The sequence below is a fragment of the Oncorhynchus tshawytscha genome, unplaced genomic scaffold (genome assembly GCF_018296145.1).
Source record: "Oncorhynchus tshawytscha isolate Ot180627B unplaced genomic scaffold, Otsh_v2.0 Un_contig_13335_pilon_pilon, whole genome shotgun sequence".
In the NCBI taxonomy this organism is placed as follows: Eukaryota; Metazoa; Chordata; class Actinopteri; order Salmoniformes; family Salmonidae; genus Oncorhynchus; species Oncorhynchus tshawytscha.
The window spans coordinates 1-18,332 of NW_024607634.1; the positions used below are offsets into that span (position 1 = coordinate 1).

The following is an 18,332-nucleotide window of genomic DNA, read 5'->3' on the forward strand; positions in this document are numbered from 1 at the left end:
CTACATCACTGACCTCTTCACCTGCACCATCAAACGCCTCAAGGCTGCCGACATCGACCAGGAAGTGAAAGAGAGGGCCATTTCCTGTATGGGTCAGATCATCTGTAACCTAGGGAGACAGCCTGGGGACGACCTCCCTGGGACGCTGCACATCTTCCTGGAGCGACTGAAGAATGAGATTACCAGATTGACGACGGTCAAGGCCCTCACGCTCATCGCAGGTCGGGAGGGGATGATGTTGAGAAGTCCATACTGCGAATTTTCAGAATCTGTCAAGGGCTGATCTTAATGGCTTAACAATTTGTTTACTAATAAATCAGTTACCCTGCTAGATAAGTGTGTGTGTGTGTGTGTATATACTTTTCATACTTGCTCTCCTCCCTAATCACAGGCTCCACGTTGAAGATCGACCTTCGACCTATCCTCGACGAGGCGGTGCCCATCCTGGCGTCGTTCCTGCGTAAGAACCAGCGGGCGCTGAACTGAGCACCCTGGCGCGTTGGACATCCTGGTGAAGAACTACAGCGACAGCGTGACTCCGGCCATGATCGACGCGGTGCTGGCCGAGCTGCCTCCGCTGATCAGCGAGAGCGACATGCACGTGTCCCAGATGGTCATCAGCTTCCTGACCACCCTGGCCCGGGTCCACCCTCTCTCCCTGGCTAAGATCGGGGGGTCGTCCATCCTCTCGGAGCTCATCTCTCTGGTCAGGTCTCCTCTGCTGCAGGGAGGGGCCCTCAGTGCCATGCTAGAGTTCTTCCAGGTATCTATGGTTACCAGTTCCAGTTTGAACAGATAAGGGAATGATATCTAAACGTCTAGGACAGCGGGTGGATGAGTTCAATTGAGGTACTGTGTTCGTAAAATAGTTTGAGAACCGCTTGTAAAATCAGCTAAAAGATGATCAGGTTCTACTTTGTCCCTAATAGATGATCAGGTAGTTAGGGCTTACCTTGTCCCTAATAGATCTATAGATTCTCAAACTGTCAACCTCATATCTAGAAGTGTCACTGCTCAATGTTAATTTATTAAACACCCCTCTCTGACCAAGCAGTATTGTAGCACTCAGTAAATTGTATTCTTTTCTTCGGGCTCTGGTGGGTACCTGGACATCCTCTCTGGGTTAGGGTTCTATTACTGTGTCCTCTCCCAGGCTCTGGTGGTTACTGGGACATCCTCTCTGGGTTAGGGTTGTATTACTGTGTCCTCTCCCAGGCTCTCGTGGGTACTGGGACATCTCTCTGGGTTAGGGTTGTGTTTTACTGTGTCCTTTCCCAGGCTCTGGTGTGTACGGGACATCCTCTCTGGGTTAGGGTTGTATTAAAAGCTGTGTTACTGTGTCCTCTCCCAGGCTCTGGTGTGTACCGGGACATCCTCTCTGGGTTAGGGTTGTATTAAAAGCTGTGTTACTGTGTCCTCTCCCAGGCTCTGGTGGGTACCGGGACATCCTCTCTGGGTTACATGGACCTGCTCCGTATGCTGACCGGTCCAGTCTACGCCCAGAGTGCTGCTCTAACACACAAACAGTCCTACTACTCTATCGCTAAATGTGTGGCCGCCCTGACCCGCGCCTGTCCTGATGTAGGTTCACTGTTCTGCTGACCTTCCTGTGTTATGTTTGTATTTATGTTCTCCTGGACTTTCAGACCTCCTTCCTGTGTTCTGTTCTCCTGAAGGACTTTCAGACCTCCTTCCTGTGTTCTGTTCTCCTGAAGGACTTTCAGTCCTCCTTCCTGTGTTCTGTTCTACTGAAGGACATTCAGACCTCCTTCCTGTGTTCTGTTATCCTGAAGGACATTCAGACCTCCTTCCTGTGTTCTGTTATCCTGAAGGACATTCAGACCACCTTCCTGTGTTCTGTTATCCTGAAGGACATTCAGACCACCTTCCTGTGTTCTGTTCTCCTGAAGGACATTCAGACCACCTTCCTGTGTTCTGTTCTCCTGAAGGACATTCAGACCTCCTTCCTGTGTTCTGTTCTCCTGAAGGACATTCAGACCTCCTTCCTGTGTTCTGTTCTCCTGAAGGACATTCAGACCTCCTTCCTGTGTTCTGTTCTCCTGAAGGACACCTCCTTCCTGTGTTCTGTTTCAGACCTCCTTCCTGTGTTCTGTTCTCCTGAAGGACACCTCCTTCCTGTGTTCTGTTCTCTGAAGACATTCAGACCTCCTTCCTGTGTTCTGTTCTCCTGAAGGACTTTCAGACCTCCTTCCTGTGTTCTGTTCTCCTGAAGGACTTTCAGACCTCCTTCCTGTGTTCTGTTCTCCTGAAGGACATTCAGACCTCCTTCCTGTGTTCTGTTCTCCTGAAGGACATTCAGACCTCCTTCCTGTGTTCTGTTATCCTGAAGGACATTCAGACCACCTTCCTGTGTTCTGTTATCCTGAAGGACATTCAGACCTCCTTCCTGTGTTCTGTTCTCCTGAAGGACATTCAGACCTCCTTCCTGTGTTCTGTTCTCCTGAAGGACATTCAGACCTCCTTCCTGTGTTCTGTTCTCCTGAAGGACATTTATTGCCTTTTTTGTTTTGGTGTTTTTTTCAATCTCAGATTTTTGGTTTGATTATTTCCTCTTTTTTTGTTTCTTTTGTTTGTTCATTATCTTAACATAATGTGATCACTGGGGGGGGGGTGCCCCTAAATACTTTTCCCATATTTTAAATAAAGTTTGATTTGTATTTGTAGGAGGGTCCTGCCGTGGTAGGCCAGTTCATCCAGGATGTGAAGAACTCTCGGTCGACAGACTCCATCAGACTGCTGGCCCTGCTGTCACTGGGAGAGGTGGGTCACACGTTTTTAAATAAAAAAATATTCAAATAAACAAAAGGTGTGTGTGCATGTCTAAGGCATTTTATGGTTGTGGGCCTCCCGAGTGGCGCAGTGGTCTAAGTAGCTGTGTCACTAGAGATTCTGGGTTCGAGTCCAGGCTCTGTCGTAGTCGGCCGCGACCGGGAGACCCATGAGGCGGCGCACAATCGGCCCAGTCGTCCGGGTTAGGGGAGGGTTTCGCCGGCAGTGATGTCCTTCGTCCCATCGTGCACTAGCGACTCCTGTGGCGGGCCGGGTGCAGTGCACGTTGACCCGGACGCCAGGTGTACGGTGTTTTCTCTGACACATTGGTGCAGTTTGCTTCCGGGGTTAAGTAGGCGTTGTGTGAAGAAGCAGTGCGGCTTGGTTGGTTGTGTTTCGGGAGGACGCACAGCTCCTGACCTTCGCCTCTCCCGAGTCCGTACGGGAGTTGCAGCGATGAGACAAGACTGTAACTACCAATTGGATACCACAAAATTGGGGAGAAAAAGGGGTACAAAATGTTGAGTTTTACTGCTGCTGGTAGTGGGACTAATAGTGGGTTTGATGGTAGTGGGACTAATAGTGGGTTTGATGGTAGTGGGACCAATAGTGGGTTTGATGGTAGTGGGACCAATAGTGGGTTTGATGGTAGTGGGACCAATAGTGGGTTTGATGGTAGTGGGACCAATAGTGGGTTTGATGGTAGTGGGACCAATAGTGGGTTTGATGGTAGTGGGACCAATAGTGGGTTTGATGGTAGTGGGACCAATAGTGGGTTTGATGGTAGTGGGACCAATAGTGGTGTTTAACTGTAGTAGGCTGGTATCAGATGTCGTGACTAGTATCAGTCGTGAAGGAATCATTCATAATGTCTCTGTGGTAGGTGGGACACCACGTAGACCTGAGCGGCCAACCAGAGCTCAAGACGGTCATCCTGGACGCCTTCTCTTCCTCCTCCGAAGAGGTCAAGTCTGCCGCATCCTACGCCCTGGGATCCATCGCCGTGGGCAACCTGCCAGAATACCTGCCCTTCGTTCTGGGGGAGATCTCGGGACAGCCCAAGAGGCAGTATCTGCTGCTACACTCGCTCAAAGAGATCATCAGGTAGGACAGTCCGGCGGGTTAGAGAGGTGTGGAACCCGAAAGGTTGCGGGTTCAAGTCCCGGGTCGGGTGACTGAACTGGCTAATTGCGCGGGGTTGCTGTTTTCACCTTGGTGACCAAAAATAGCGTCTCTGTTCTCTCCAGCTCGGCGTCTGTGACGGGTCTGAAACCCTACGTGGAGGGAGTATGGACCCTGCTGTTGAAGCACTGTGAGTGTGCCGAGGAGGGCACCAGGAACGTGGTAGCAGAATGTCTGGGGAAACTCACCCTCATAGACCCAGAAACCCTGCTGCCCAGACTTAAAGGATACCTGCTCTCAGGTGGGGGACAGAAACGCCCTGCTGGTTTTCATTGGCCCGTTTTGATTGACAAGACTTGATTAAAAAAAAATATATATATATAAGATAATTTAAATACAGGTGGTTAATTGTGCATGATATGAATCATTCATGTAAAGAAATATGACCTCTGGGTATTAGTTTACTATGATATTGCAGGTATGTCATGTGACACATTAATATTTTCTGTTTCCAGGATCATCATATGCCAGAAGCTCAGTCGTGACAGCAGTGAAGTTCACCATCTCAGACCACCCACAGACAATAGACCCTCTCCTGAAAAACTGCATAGGTGTGTCTCATCTCTACTATGTAATCTATCCCATCGCTATCTACTGATAACCTGTCCTCTTTGACTACTGCTATGGTATCTATATCTGAATGTTGTTACCGAGACAGGCAGACTGCTATGGTATCTATATCTGAATGTTGTTACCGAGACAGGCAGACTGCTATGGTATCTATATCTGAATGTTGTTACCGAGACAGGCAGACTGCTATGGTATCTATATCTGAATGTTGTTACCGAGACAGGCAGACTGCTAGGGTATCTATATCTGAATGTTGTTACCGAGACAGGCAGACTGCTAGGGTATCTATATCTGAATGTTGTTACCGAGACAGGCAGACTGCTATGGTATCTATATCTGAATGTTGTTACCGAGACAGGCAGACTGCTATGGTATCTATATCTGAATGTTGTTACCGAGACAGGCAGACTGCTATGGTATCTATATCTGAATGTTGTTACCGAGACAGGCAGACTGCTATGGTATCTATATCTGAATGTTGTTACCGAGACAGGCAGACTGCTATGGTATCTATATCTGAATGTTGTTACCGAGACAGGCAGACTGCTATGGTATCTATATCTGAATGTTGTTACCGAGACAGGCAGACTGCTATGGTATCTATATCTGAATGTTGTTACCGAGACAGGCAGACTGCTATGGTATCTATATCTGAATGTTGTTACCGAGACAGGCAGACTGCTATGGTATCTATATCTGAATGTTGTTACCGAGACAGGCAGACTGCTATGGTATCTATATCTGAATGTTGTTACCGAGACAGGCAGACTGCTATGGTATCTATATCTGAATGTTGTTACCGAGACAGGCAGACTGCTATGGTATCTATATCTGAATGTTGTTACCGAGACAGGCAGACTGCTATGGTATCTATATCTGAATGTTGTTACCGAGACAGGCAGACTGCTATGGTATCTATATCTGAATGTTGTTACCGAGACAGGCAGACTGCTATGGTATCTATATCTGAATGTTGTTACCGAGACAGGCAGACTGCTATGGTATCTATATCTGAATGTTGTTACCGAGACAGGCAGACTGCTATGGTATCTATATCTGAATGTTGTTACCGAGACAGGCAGACTGCTATGGTATCTAATGACAAACTGACCCTAGCCCCCGGCACAGACTTACAGCATAAATACAGTACATTCAGAAAGTATTCAGACCCCTTGACTTTTTCCACATTTTGTTACGTTATAGCCTTATTCTAAAATTGATTAAATATTAGTTTTTTTCCCCCCTCGTCAATCTACACACACTACCCCATAATGACATCACAATACCCCATAATGACATCACAATACCCCATAATGACAAAGCAAAAACAGGTTTTTAGACATTTTTACAAATGTATAAAAAAATGAAAACATAACATTTACATAAGTATTCAGACCCTTTACTCAGTACTTTGTTGAAACACCTTTGGCAACGATTACAGCCTTGAGTCGTCTTGGGTACGACGCTACAAGCTTGGCACATCTGTATTTGGTGAGTATCTCCCATTCTTCTCTGCAGATCCTCTCCATCTCTGTCAGGTTGGATGGGAAGCGTCGCTGCACAGCTATTTTCAGGTTTCTCCAGAGACGTTTGATCGGGTTCAGGTCCGAGATCTGGCTGGGCCACTAAAGAACATTCAGAGACTTGTCCCGAAGCCACTCCTGCGTTGTCTTGGCTGTGTTCTTAGGGTCGTTGTCCTGTTGTAAGGTGAACCTTCACCCCAGTCTGAGGTCCTGAGCGCTCTGGAGCAGGTTTTCATCAAGGATATCTCTGTACTTTGCTCCGTTCATCTTTCCCTCGATCCTGACTAGTCTCCCAGTCCCTGCCGCTGAAAAACAACCCCACAACATGATGCTGCCACCACTATGCTTCACCGTAGGGATGGTGCCAGGTTTCCTCCAGACGTGACGCTTGGCATTCAGGCCAAAGAGTTCAATCTTGGTTTCATCAGACCAGACAACTCTTGTTTCTCATGGTCTGAGAGTCTTGTTTCTCATGGTCTGAGAGTCTTTAGGTGCCTTTTGGGAAACTCCAAGCGGGCTATTATTTGCCTTTTACAGAGGAGTGGCTTCCATCTGGCCACTCTTACCATAAAGGCCTGATTTGGTGGAGTGCTGCAGAGATGGTTGTCCTTCTGGAAGGTTCTCCCATCTCCACAGAGGAACTCTGGAGCTCTGTCAGAGTGACCATCGGGTTCTTGCTCTTCTCCCTGACCAAGGCCCTTCTCCCCCGATTGCTCAGTTGGGCCGCGTGGCCAGCTCTAGGAAGAGTCTTGGTGGTTCCAAATGTCTTCCATTTCAGAATGATGGAGAATGCTGCAGAAATTGTCCCCTTTCCCAGATCTAGGAAGAGTCTTGGTGGTTCCAAACGTCTTCCATTTCAGAATGATGGAGAATGCTGCAGAAATTGTCCCCTTTCCCAGATCTAGGAAGAGTCTTGGTGGTTCCAAACGTCTTCCATTTCAGAATGATGGAGAATGCTGCAGAAATTGTCCCCTTTCCCAGATCTAGGAAGAGTCTTGGTGGTTCCAAACGTCTTCCATTTCAGAATGATGGAGAATGCTGCAGAAATCCCCTTTCCCAGATCTAGGAAGAGTCTTGGTGGTTCCAAACGTCTTCCATTTCAGAATGATGGAGAATGCTGCAGAAATTGTCCCCTTTCCCAGATCTAGGAAGAGTCTTGGTGGTTCCAAACGTCTTCCATTTCAGAATGATGGAGAATGCTGCAGAAATTGTCCCCTTTCCCAGATCTAGGAAGAGTCTTGGTGGTTCCAAACGTCTTCCATTTCAGAATGATGGAGAATGCTGCAGAAATTGTCCCCTTTCCCAGATCTAGGAAGAGTCTTGGTGGTTCCAAACGTCTTCCATTTCAGAATGATGGAGGCCACTGTGTTCCTGGGGACCTTCAATGCTGCATAAATGGTCCCCTTTCCCAAATCTGTTCCTCTACACAATCGTGTCTCGGAGCTTTACGGACAATTCCTTCGACCTCCATGGCTTGGTTTTTGCTCTGACATGCACTATCAAATGTAGGACCTTATATAGACAGGAGTGTGCCTTTCCAAATCATGTCCAATCAATTGAATTTACCACAGTTGGACTCCAAGTTGTAGAAACATCTCAAGGATGATCAAGGGAAACAGGATGCACCCGAGCTCAATTTTGAGTCTTATAGCAAAGGGTCTGAATACTTATGTAAATAAGGTATTTGTAATAAATTAGCTAAAATTTGTAAACCTGTTTTGACTTTGCTATGATGGTATTGTGTGTAGATTGATGAGGGGATATTTATTGAATCCATTAAGGCTGTAATGTAACAAAATGTGGAACAAGGGGAAGGGGTCTGAATACTTTGATAATTCACTGTACTGGAGACCGAGACTGTTTTTACTGAGACAGACTGAGGAAATAGACGAGAGGAGCTTTTCATTTGACTTGTCGTATTACTGATGTTCATTGTACATGTGAAAGGTTCATTGTGACCGACTGTGTTGTTCTGTATTCCAGGTGACTTCTTGAAGACGTTGGAGGACCCGGACCTGAACGTGCGGCGGGTTGCCCTGGTAACCTTCAACTCCGCAGCCCATAATAAGCCCTCTCTCATCAGAGACCTACTGGATACGGTCCTGCCACACCTCTACAACGAGACCAAAGTCCGCAAGGAACTCATCAGAGAGGTACGGGACGAACCAAGCGGATGTTCCTCTCCTTTTCTGCTTCAGTATTCACACATTCTGTCATTCTTCATCTACTCTTCCCATGTTTTCTGTTATCTCTAGGTGGACATTGCTTTCATTGGTCCTTCCTTCCTTCCTGCCTTCTTGCCTTCCTTCCTGCCTTCCTTCCTGCCTTCCTTCCTGCCTTCCTTCCTTTGTCTGTTATCCTTCTGTCATTCTTCATCTACTCTTCCCATGTTTTCTGTTATCTCTAGGTGGACATTGCTTTACTTTTGGTCCTTCCTTCCTGCCTTCCTTCCTGCCTTCCTTCCTGCCTTCCTTCCTTTGTCTGTTATCCTTCTGTCATTCTTCATCTACTCTTCCCATGTTTTCTGCTATCTCTAGGTGGACATTGCTTTCATTGGTCCTTCCTTCCTTCCTGCCTTCTTGCCTTCCTTCCTGCCTTCCTGCCTTCCTTCCTGCCTTCCTTCCTGCCTTCCTTCCTTTGTCTGTTATCCTTCTGTCGTTCTTCATCTACTCTTCCCATGTTTTCTGTTATCCCTAGGTTGACATGGCTTTCATTGGTGCTTCACCTCCTTTTTCCTCCTTTCCTTCCTACTTTTGTCTGTTATCCTTCCTTTCGTGTTTTGTTGTTTTTAAGTTTTATTGACAAAGGATTTACTTGCAATTCTTGTCCTCTGTCGTCATTCCTTTTAGTTGAGTTACTTTAGATAAGAGGGTCTTTTAAATGTGTTGTCTTCTCCCCCCAGGTTGAGTTACTTTAGATAAGAGGGTCTTCTCCCCCCAGGTTGAGTTACTTTAGATAAGAGGGTCTTCTCCCCCCAGGTTGAGTTACTTTAGATAAGAGGGTCTTCTTAATGTGATGTCTTCTCCCCCAGGTTGAGTTACTTTAGATAAGAGGGTCTTCTCCCCAGGTTGAGTTACTTTAGATAAGAGGGTCTTCTCCCCCAGGTTGAGTTACCCCAGGTTGAGTTACTTTAGATAAGAGGGTCTTCTCCCCCCAGGTTGAGTTACTTTAGATAAGAGGGTCTTCTCCCCCCAGGTTGAGTTACTTTAGATAAGAGGGTCTTCTTAATGTGATGTCTTCTCCCCCCCAGGTTGAGATACTTTAGATAAGAGGGTCTTCTCCCCCAGGTTGAGTTACTTTAGATAAGAGGGTCTTCTTAATGACCTGTCTTCTCCCCCAGGTTGAGATGGGTCCGTTTAAACACAGTGGATGAGGGTCTTCTTAATGACCTGTCTTCTCCCCCCAGGTTGAGATGGGTCCCTTTAAGCACACAGTGGACGATGGTCTGGACATAAGGAAGGCAGCGTTTGAGTGCATGTACACACTCCTGGACAGCTGTCTAGACAGACTAGACATCTTTGAGTTCCTCAACCATGTAGAAGACGGACTCAAGGACCATTACGACATCAAGGTATCCTGAACAGCTTCCTGACAGGACTCCGTTATGTTTTAACAATAGCCTGCCTGGAGAGAGAGGTAGTCTGTATGTAGATCAGACAACAGGAGAGAGAGAGGGATAGTCTGTATGTAGATCAGACAACCGGAGGGAGAGAGAGGTAGTCTGTATGTAGATCAGACAACAGGAGGGAGAGAGAGGTAGTCTGTATGTAGATCAGACAACAGGAGGGAGAGAGAGGTAGTCTGTATGTAGATCAGACAACAGGAGGGAGAGAGAGGTAGTCTGTATGTAGATCAGACAACAGGAGGGAGAGAGAGAGAGGTAGTCTGTATGTAGATTAGACAACAGGAGGGAGGGAGGTAGATCAGAAAACAGGAGAGAGGGAGGTAGATCAGAAAACAGGAGAGAGGGAGGTAGATGAGAAAACAGGAGAGAGGGAGGTAGATGAGAAAACAGGAGAGAGGGAGGTAGATGAGAAAACAGGAGAGAGGGAGGTAGATGAGAAAACAGGAGAGAGGGAGGTAGATGAGAAAACAGGAGAGAGGGAGGTAGATGAGAAAACAGGAGAGAGGGAGGTAGATGAGAAAACAGGAGAGAGGGAGGTAGATGAGAAAACAGGAGAGAGGGAGGTAGATGAGAAAACAGGAGAGAGGGAGGTAGATGAGAAACAGGAGAGAGGGAGGTAGATGAGAAAACAGGAGAGAGGGAGGTAGATGAGAAAACAGGAGAGAGGGAGGTAGATGAGAAAACAGGAGAGAGGGAGGTAGATGAGACAACAGGAGAGAGGGAGGTAGATGAGACAACAGGAGAGAGGGAGGTAGATGAGACAACAGGAGAGAGGGAGGTAGATGAGACAACAGGAGAGAGGGAGGTAGATGAGACAACAGGAGAGAGGGAGGTAGATGAGACAACAGGAGAGAGGGAGGTAGATGAGACAACAGGAGAGAGGGAGGTAGATCAGACAACAGGAGAGAGGGAGGTAGATCAGACAACAGGAGAGAGGTGGTCTGTATGTAGATCAGACAACAGGAGAGAGGTGGTCTGTATGTAGATCAGACAACAGGAGAGAGGTGGTCTGTATGTAGATCAGTCAACAGGAGAGAGGGAGGTAGTCTGTATGTAGATCAGTCAACAGGAGAGAGGTGGTCTGTATGTAGATCAGTCAACAGGAGAGAGGGAGGTAGATCAGTCAACAGGAGAGAGGGAGGTAGTCTGTATGTAGATCAGTCAACAGGAGAGAGGTGGTCTGTATGTAGATCAGTCAACAGGAGAGAGGGAGGTGGTCTGTATGTAGATCAGTCAACAGGAGAGAGGGAGGTAGTCTGTATGTAGATCAGTCAACAGGAGAGAGGGAGGTAGTCTGTATGTAGATCAGTCAACAGGAGAGAGGGAGGTAGATCAGTCAACAGGAGAGAGGTGGTCTGTATGATTTAAAGGGCAGACTGTATAATGCATCACAGGGCCTGTATTGAGGAGTGTTGGTTTATGGGGTTGGAAGATAATGGGGATGTTGTTGTTTATCAGATGCTGACGTTCCTGATGCTGGCTAGACTCTCCACTCTGTGTCCCAGTGCTGTGCTACAGAGGCTGGACAGACTGGTTGAGCCGCTACGTGCCACCTGCACCACCAAGGTGAGACCAGACACACGGTCCCTGGTATCACACCATTCACAGAGACCAGACACACGGTCCCTGGTATAGTACCATTCACAGAGACCAGACACACTGTCCCTGGTATAGTACCATTCACAGAGACCAGACACACTGTCCCTGGTATAGTACCATTCACAGAGACCAGACACACTGTCCCTGGTATAGTACCATTCACAGAGACCAGACACACTGTCCCTGGTATAGTACCATTCACAGACCAGACCTGGTATAGTACCAGACACACTGTCCCTGGTATAGTACCATTCACAGAGACCAGACACACTGTCCCTGGTATAGTACCATTCACAGAGACCAGACACACTGTCCCTGGTATAGTACCATTCACAGAGACCAGACACACTGTCCCTGGTATAGTACCATTCACAGAGACCAGACACACTGTCCCTGGTATAGTACCAGACACTGTCCCTGGTATAGTACCATTCACAGAGACCAGACACACTGTCCCTGGTATAGTACCATTCACAGAGACCAGACACACTGTCCCTGGTATAGTACCATTCACAGAGACCAGACACACTGTCCCTGGTATAGTACCAGTCACAGAGACCAGACACACTGTCCCTGGTATAGTACCATTCACAGAGACCAGACACACTGTCCCTGGTATAGTACCATTCACAGAGACCAGACACACTGTCCCTGGTATAGTACCATTCACAGAGACCAGACACACTGTCCCTGGTATAGTACCATTCACAGAGACCAGACACACTGTCCCTGGTATAGTACCATTCACAGAGACCAGACACACTGTCCCTGGTATAGTACCAGTCACAGAGACCAGACACACTGTCCCTGGTATAGTACCAGACACTGTCCCTGGTATAGTACCATTCACAGAGACCAGACACACTGTCCCTGGTATAGTACCATTCACAGAGACCAGACACACTGTCCCTGGTATAGTACCAGTCACAGAGACCAGACACACTGTCCCTGGTATAGTACCAGTCACAGAGACCAGACACACTGTCCCTGGTATAGTACCATTCAGGGACGTGTTAGAGTCCCATCTCTCTCCAACAATCACCTACATACAGTATGTCAACCCCTCTCTGTGTCTCTGTCTCTCTCTCTCTCTCACCCTGTCTCTCCCCCAGGTGAAGGCCAACTCAGTGAAGCAGGAGTTTGAGAAGCAGGATGAGTTGAAGCGGTCAGCCATGCGGGCGGTGGTCGCCCTCCTCACCATCCCCGAGGCGGAGAAGAGTCCCCTGATGAGCGAGTTCCAGTCCCAGATCTCCTCCAACCCCGAGCTGGCTGCCATCTTTGAAAACATCCAGAGAGACTCGTCCTCTGCTAACATGGAGTCCATGGACACCAGCTAAACTATGACTCTCCCACAATCCCCCTCTCTTCTTCCTTTCATTCCCAAAACATGATGCCGCAACAGCAACAAAAAATACCTGGGGGGGGGACCCTTTTATCAATCGTTCCATGATGCATTGCACTGAATCAGCAACAGTTATAGGAGAAAATAAAAAATAATTGAACTTTAAAACAAAACAAAATGTAAAACAAAAAATACAAGTAAAAGAAAGTTTATCTTTAAAGCGTTTAAGCTCATCACCACATTTCTCATTTCTAAAAAAAAAAAACTTTAAAAAAACCACGAAATAAATCTGTTTTTGGTTTGTTCCATCGTTCCTCTTTGTGTTTTTGTTGTTTGTGTTTTCTAATAATTCCTGAATTCCACAGGTACCTCCATGCAGATGTTTGGATGCTGCTGCAGAGTGACTGTTTAATGCTGAGATGATGACATATGAACAGACTTAAAATGGAACCGGACTGACTGCCTATAGCTTAACTCTACGAACGATGGGATATATATATATATATATATACATACATACACACGCCTCCTAACATACAAGACAGGAGGCTTGACTAACATGGGATCTACAGGGGTTAAATCAATAAAATAACAGCATATTGAGTTCTATGGTTTCTGGACCGTCACTTGTTTTGAGTTTTTGTTACCATGGTTCTTACCGGATCAGATTGGGTTGAATGGGGGGGGGGTGTATTTTTTTTTTTTTTGTTGCAAGAATTGAATGTCATTATCTGTGTTTTATTTGTCTTGTCGGCTGTTGGTTAGAACAAAGCTTGGTTGGTGGGGGGAGATTCACACAATCAGAAGAGCTGATGTTTAAAATTGTGTTCAGAAATCTTCTATTAAAGAGGTGTGAGAGACATGGTCAGGACAGGGTGTTCTGTTGACTAAGTTGATAAATATTTAGAAATATTTTTTTGGTCCTCATTTTAATGTCTCTTGCATCGACTGGTGGTTGGTTGAGCAGAGGTCATTTGACCTTTTGACCCCATTAGCATGATCAAAACAACCCGATAAGGGAAGGAGCGCGTCTTCGACTAAGGCAGCACCGTACCTCGGGTGAAAGCCCAGCCTTAGGAACAGACCTCTCTGTCTGTGGACAGAAGGACATTTTGTGAATAAAAAGTGTGAAGTGATTTCTTCACCTCCAGATCCACCAACATCAGATTGTATTTGTCCCACGCGCCCCAATACAACGGTTGTAGACCTTACAGTTTACACTGACAAGCCTCACGTTATGTATTCCTTGGTGTAGAGTCTCTACCCTCACTAATGTACAGAGGTTGAGTAAACACAGAAGTTAAAACAGCCAATAGTAAAACATCTCATTACATACATTTTTTTTTTTTGGGGTGGGGTGCGAGTGTACCTGGAGCCGATGATACTGCTCCATTCCTTATCCTGTCAGGTGAGTCGCAAATGGCTCCCTCTTCCCTATATAGTGCACTGCTTTGGAGGGGGAAGAAAGGTTAACCTTTTTCAGGATGCTCTCTTATCTGTTTCAACAAAATGACCATCAGTCTGATGTCCCCCCACTGAGAGACTGTCCTTCCATCAGTCTGATGTCCCCCCACTGAGAGACTGTCCTTCCATCAGTCTGATGTCCCCCACTGAGAGACTGTCCTTCCATCAGTCTGATGTCCCCCACTGAGAGACTGTCCTTCCATCAGTCTGATGTCCCCCACTGAGAGGCAGTCTGATGTCCCCCACTGAGAGGCAGTCTGATGTCCCCCACTGAGAGACTGTTCTTCCATCAGTCTGATGTCCCCCACTGAGAGGCAGTCTGATGTCCCCCACTGAGAGGCAGTCTGATGTCCCCCACTGAGAGGCAGTCTCCATGTCTGATGTCCCCCACTGAGAGACTGTCCTTCCATCAGTCTGATGTCCCCCACTGAGAGGCAGTCTGATGTCCCCCACTGAGAGACTGTCCTTCCATCAGTCATGTCCCCCACTCAGTCTGATGTCCCCCACTGAGAGACTGTCCTTCCATCAGTCTGATGTCCCCCACTGAGACAGTCCTTCCAGTCTGATGTCCCCCACTGAGAGAGTCTGATGTCCCCCACTGAGAGACTGTCCTTCCATCAGTCTGATGTCCCCCCACTGAGAGGCAGTCCTTCCATCAGTCTGATGTCCCCCACTGAGAGAGTCCTTCCATCAGTCTGATGTCCCCCCACTGAGAGACAGTCCTTCCATCAGTCTGATGTCCCCCCACTGAGAGGCAGTCCTTCCATCACTCTGATGTCCCCCACTGAGAGTCCTTCCATCAGTCTGATGTCCTCCACTCCATGTCAGTCTGATGTCCCCCCACTGAGAGACAGTCCTTCCATCAGTCTGATGTCCCCCACTGAGAGGCAGTCTGATGTCCCCCACTGAGAGGCAGTCTGATGCCCCCCACTGAGATATGCAGATATGTGTAGATATATGAAGCTATAGGTTTACATGTATAGATACAGTTGAAGTGGGAAGTTTACATACACCTGAGCCAAATACATTTAAACTCAGTTTTTCACAACTCCTGACATTTAATCCTGGTAAAAATTCCCTGTTTTAGGTCAGTTAGGATCACCACTTTATTTTAAGAACGTGAAATGTCAGAATAATAGTTGAGTGATTTTATTTCAGCTTTTTATTTCTCTCATCACATTCCCAGTGGGTCAGAACTTTACATACAAATTTAGTGTTTTTGGTAGCATTGCCTTTAAATTGTTTAACTTGGGTCTAATGTTTCGGGTAGCCTTCCACAAGCTTCCCACAATAAGTTGGGTGAATTTTGGCCCATTCCTCCTGGTGTAACTGAGTCCGGTTGGTTGGCCTCCTTGCTCGACATGCTTTTTCAGTTCTGCCCACAAATCTTCTGCAGGTTTGAGGTCAGGACTTTGTGATGTCCACTCCAACACTTTCACTTTGTTGTCCTTAAGCCATTTTGCCACAACTTTGGAAGTACGCTTGGGGTCATTGTCCATTTGGAAGACCCATTTGCAACCAAGCTTTAACTTCCTGACTGATGTCTTGAGATGTTGCTTCAATATATCCACATAATTTTCCTTTTCATGATGTCATTTATTTTGTGAAGTGCACCAGTCCCTCCTGCAGCAAAGCACCCCCACAACATGATGCTGCCACCCCCGTGCTTCACGGTTGGGTTGGTGTTCTTCGCTGGCAAGCCTCACCCTTTTCCCCTCCAAACATAACGATGGTCATTATGGCCAAACAGTTCTATTTTTGTTTCATCAGACCAGAGGACATTTCTCCAAAAAGTACGATCTTTGTCCCCATGTGCAAACCATAGTCTGGCTTTTTTTTATGGCGGTTTTGGAGCAGTGGCTTCTTCCTTGCTGAGTGGCCTTTCAGGTTACGTCGATATATAGGACTCGTTTTACTGTGGATATAGATACTTATGTACCTGTTTCCTCCAGCATCTTCACAAGGTCCTTTGCTGTTGTTCTGGGATTGATTTGCACTTTTCGCACCAAAGTACGTTCATCTCTAGGAGACAGAACACGTCTCCTTCCTGAGCAGTATGACGGCTGTGTGGTCCCATGGTGTTTATACGTGTGTCATATTGTTTGTACAGATGAATGTGGTACCTTCAGGCGTTTGGAAATTGCTCCCAAGGATGAACCAGACTTGTGGAGGTCTACCATTTTTGACTGAGTTCTTTTGATTTTTCCCATGATGTCATGGAAAGAGGCATTGAGTTTGAAGGTAGGCCTTGAAATACATTCACAGGTACACCTCCAATTGACTCAAATGATGTCAATTAGCCTATCAGAAGCTTCTAAAGCCATGACATAATTTTCTGGAATATTCTAAGCTGTTTAAATGCACAGTCAGCTTAGTGTATGTGAACTTCTGACCCACTGGAATTGTAATACAGTGAATTAATCTGTAAACAATTGTTGGAAAAATTACTTGTCGTGCACAAAGTAGATGTCCTAACCAACTTGCCAAAACTATAGTTTGTTAACAAGAAATGTGTGGAGTGGTTGAAAAACAAGTTTTAATGACTCCAACCTAAGTGTATGTAAACTTCTGACTTCAACTGTATATAAAGCTTAGTATTTCTTGCTCTTTAGAGTTCAGGTGTGATGAGGTAAATAAATCCATCTATGGAAAAACGCCCAAATAAAGAGGTCAATTTCTGCCTGAATTAGTGCTGTCATTCATGATCCCTCTAGTGCAGGGATAGGCACATTTGATGGGGGCCCGCAGTGGCTCATGGGTCTGCGTACCCACGTCCATACCCAGATATGCACCCAGAGCCGGCCCTGGCCTTTTCGAGGCCCTATCCATATCCATCCAGAGCCGGCCCTCACCTTTTAGGGGCCCTGAGCAAAATGTTGTTGCAGTTACAAGTGTGAAAACATGGTTGTGTTTGGAAGAACAATTCTGATATTTTTTTTATACTAATTGGTCTTTTGACCAATCACATCTTTTTCAGAGCTGATCCAATTGGTCAAAAGACCAGTGAGTGAGAAAGAAACATGCATAATTGGTCTGCCTATGTAAACACATGTAATTCATGCCATAATGCTACCCTCCAAGCAGCAGGCCAGTACCATAATGCTACCCGCCAAGCAGCAGGCCAGTTCCATAATGCTACCCTCCAAGCAGCAGGCCAGTGCCATAATGCTTCCCTCCAAGCAGCAGGCCAGTGCCATAATGCTTCCCTCCAAGCAGCAGGCCAGTGCCATAATGCTTCCCTCCAAGCAGCAGGCCAGTTCCATAATGCTACCCTCCAAGCAGCAGGCCAGTGCCATAATTCTACCCTCCAAGCAGCAGGCCAGTTCCATAATGCTACCCTCCAAGCAGCAGGCCAGTGCCATAATGCTACCCTCCAAGCAGCAGGCCAGTTCCATAATGCTACCCTCCAAGCAGCAGGCCAGTGCCATAATCCTACCCTCCAAGCAGCAGGCCAGTGCCATAATTCTACCCTCCAAGCAGCAGGCCAGTGCCATAATGCTACCCTCCAAGCAGCAGGCCAGTGCCATAATGCTACCCTCCAAGCAGCAGGCCAGTGCCATAATGCTACCCTCCAAGCAGCAGGCCAGTGCCATAATGCTACCCTCCAAGCAGCAGGCCAGTTCCATAATGCTACCCTCCAAGCAGCAGGCCAGTTCCATAATGCTACCCTCCAAGCAGCAGGCCAGTGCCATAATGCTTCCCTCCAAGCAGCAGGCCAGTGCCATAATGCTTCCTCCAAGCAGCAGGCCAGTGCCATAATGCTTCCCTCCAAGCAGCAGGCCAGTTCCATAATGCTTCCCTCCAAGCAGCAGGCCAGTTCCATAATGCTTCCCTCCAAGCAGCAGGCCAGTTCCATAATGCTACCCTCCAAGCAGCAGGCCAGTTCCATAATGCTACCCTCCAAGCAGCAGGCCAGTTCCATAATGCTACCCTCCAAGCAGCAGGCCAGAGCCATAATGCTTCCCTTCAAGCAGCAGGCCAGTGCCATAATGCTTCCTCCAAGCAGCAGGCCAGTTCCATAATGCTTCCCTCCAAGCAGCAGGCCAGTTCCATAATGCTACCCTCCAAGCAGCAGGCCAGTGCCATAATGCTACCCTCCAAGCAGCAGGCCAGTGCCATAATGCTACCCCCAAGCAGCAGGCCAGTGCCATAATGCTACCCTCCAAGCAGCAGGCCAGTGCCATAATGCTACCCTCCAAGCAGCAGGCCAGTGCCATAATGCTACCCTCCAAGCAGC

At 47.2% G+C, this 18,332-nt stretch overlaps 1 pseudogene; it reads left to right on the forward strand.

Annotated features, from left to right (window-relative positions):
* The first annotated feature begins 4 nt into the window (after positions 1 to 4).
* On the forward strand, positions 5 to 12,944 carry LOC112249391 (annotated as a pseudogene).
* Positions 12,945 to 18,332: the final 5,388 nt, after the last annotated feature.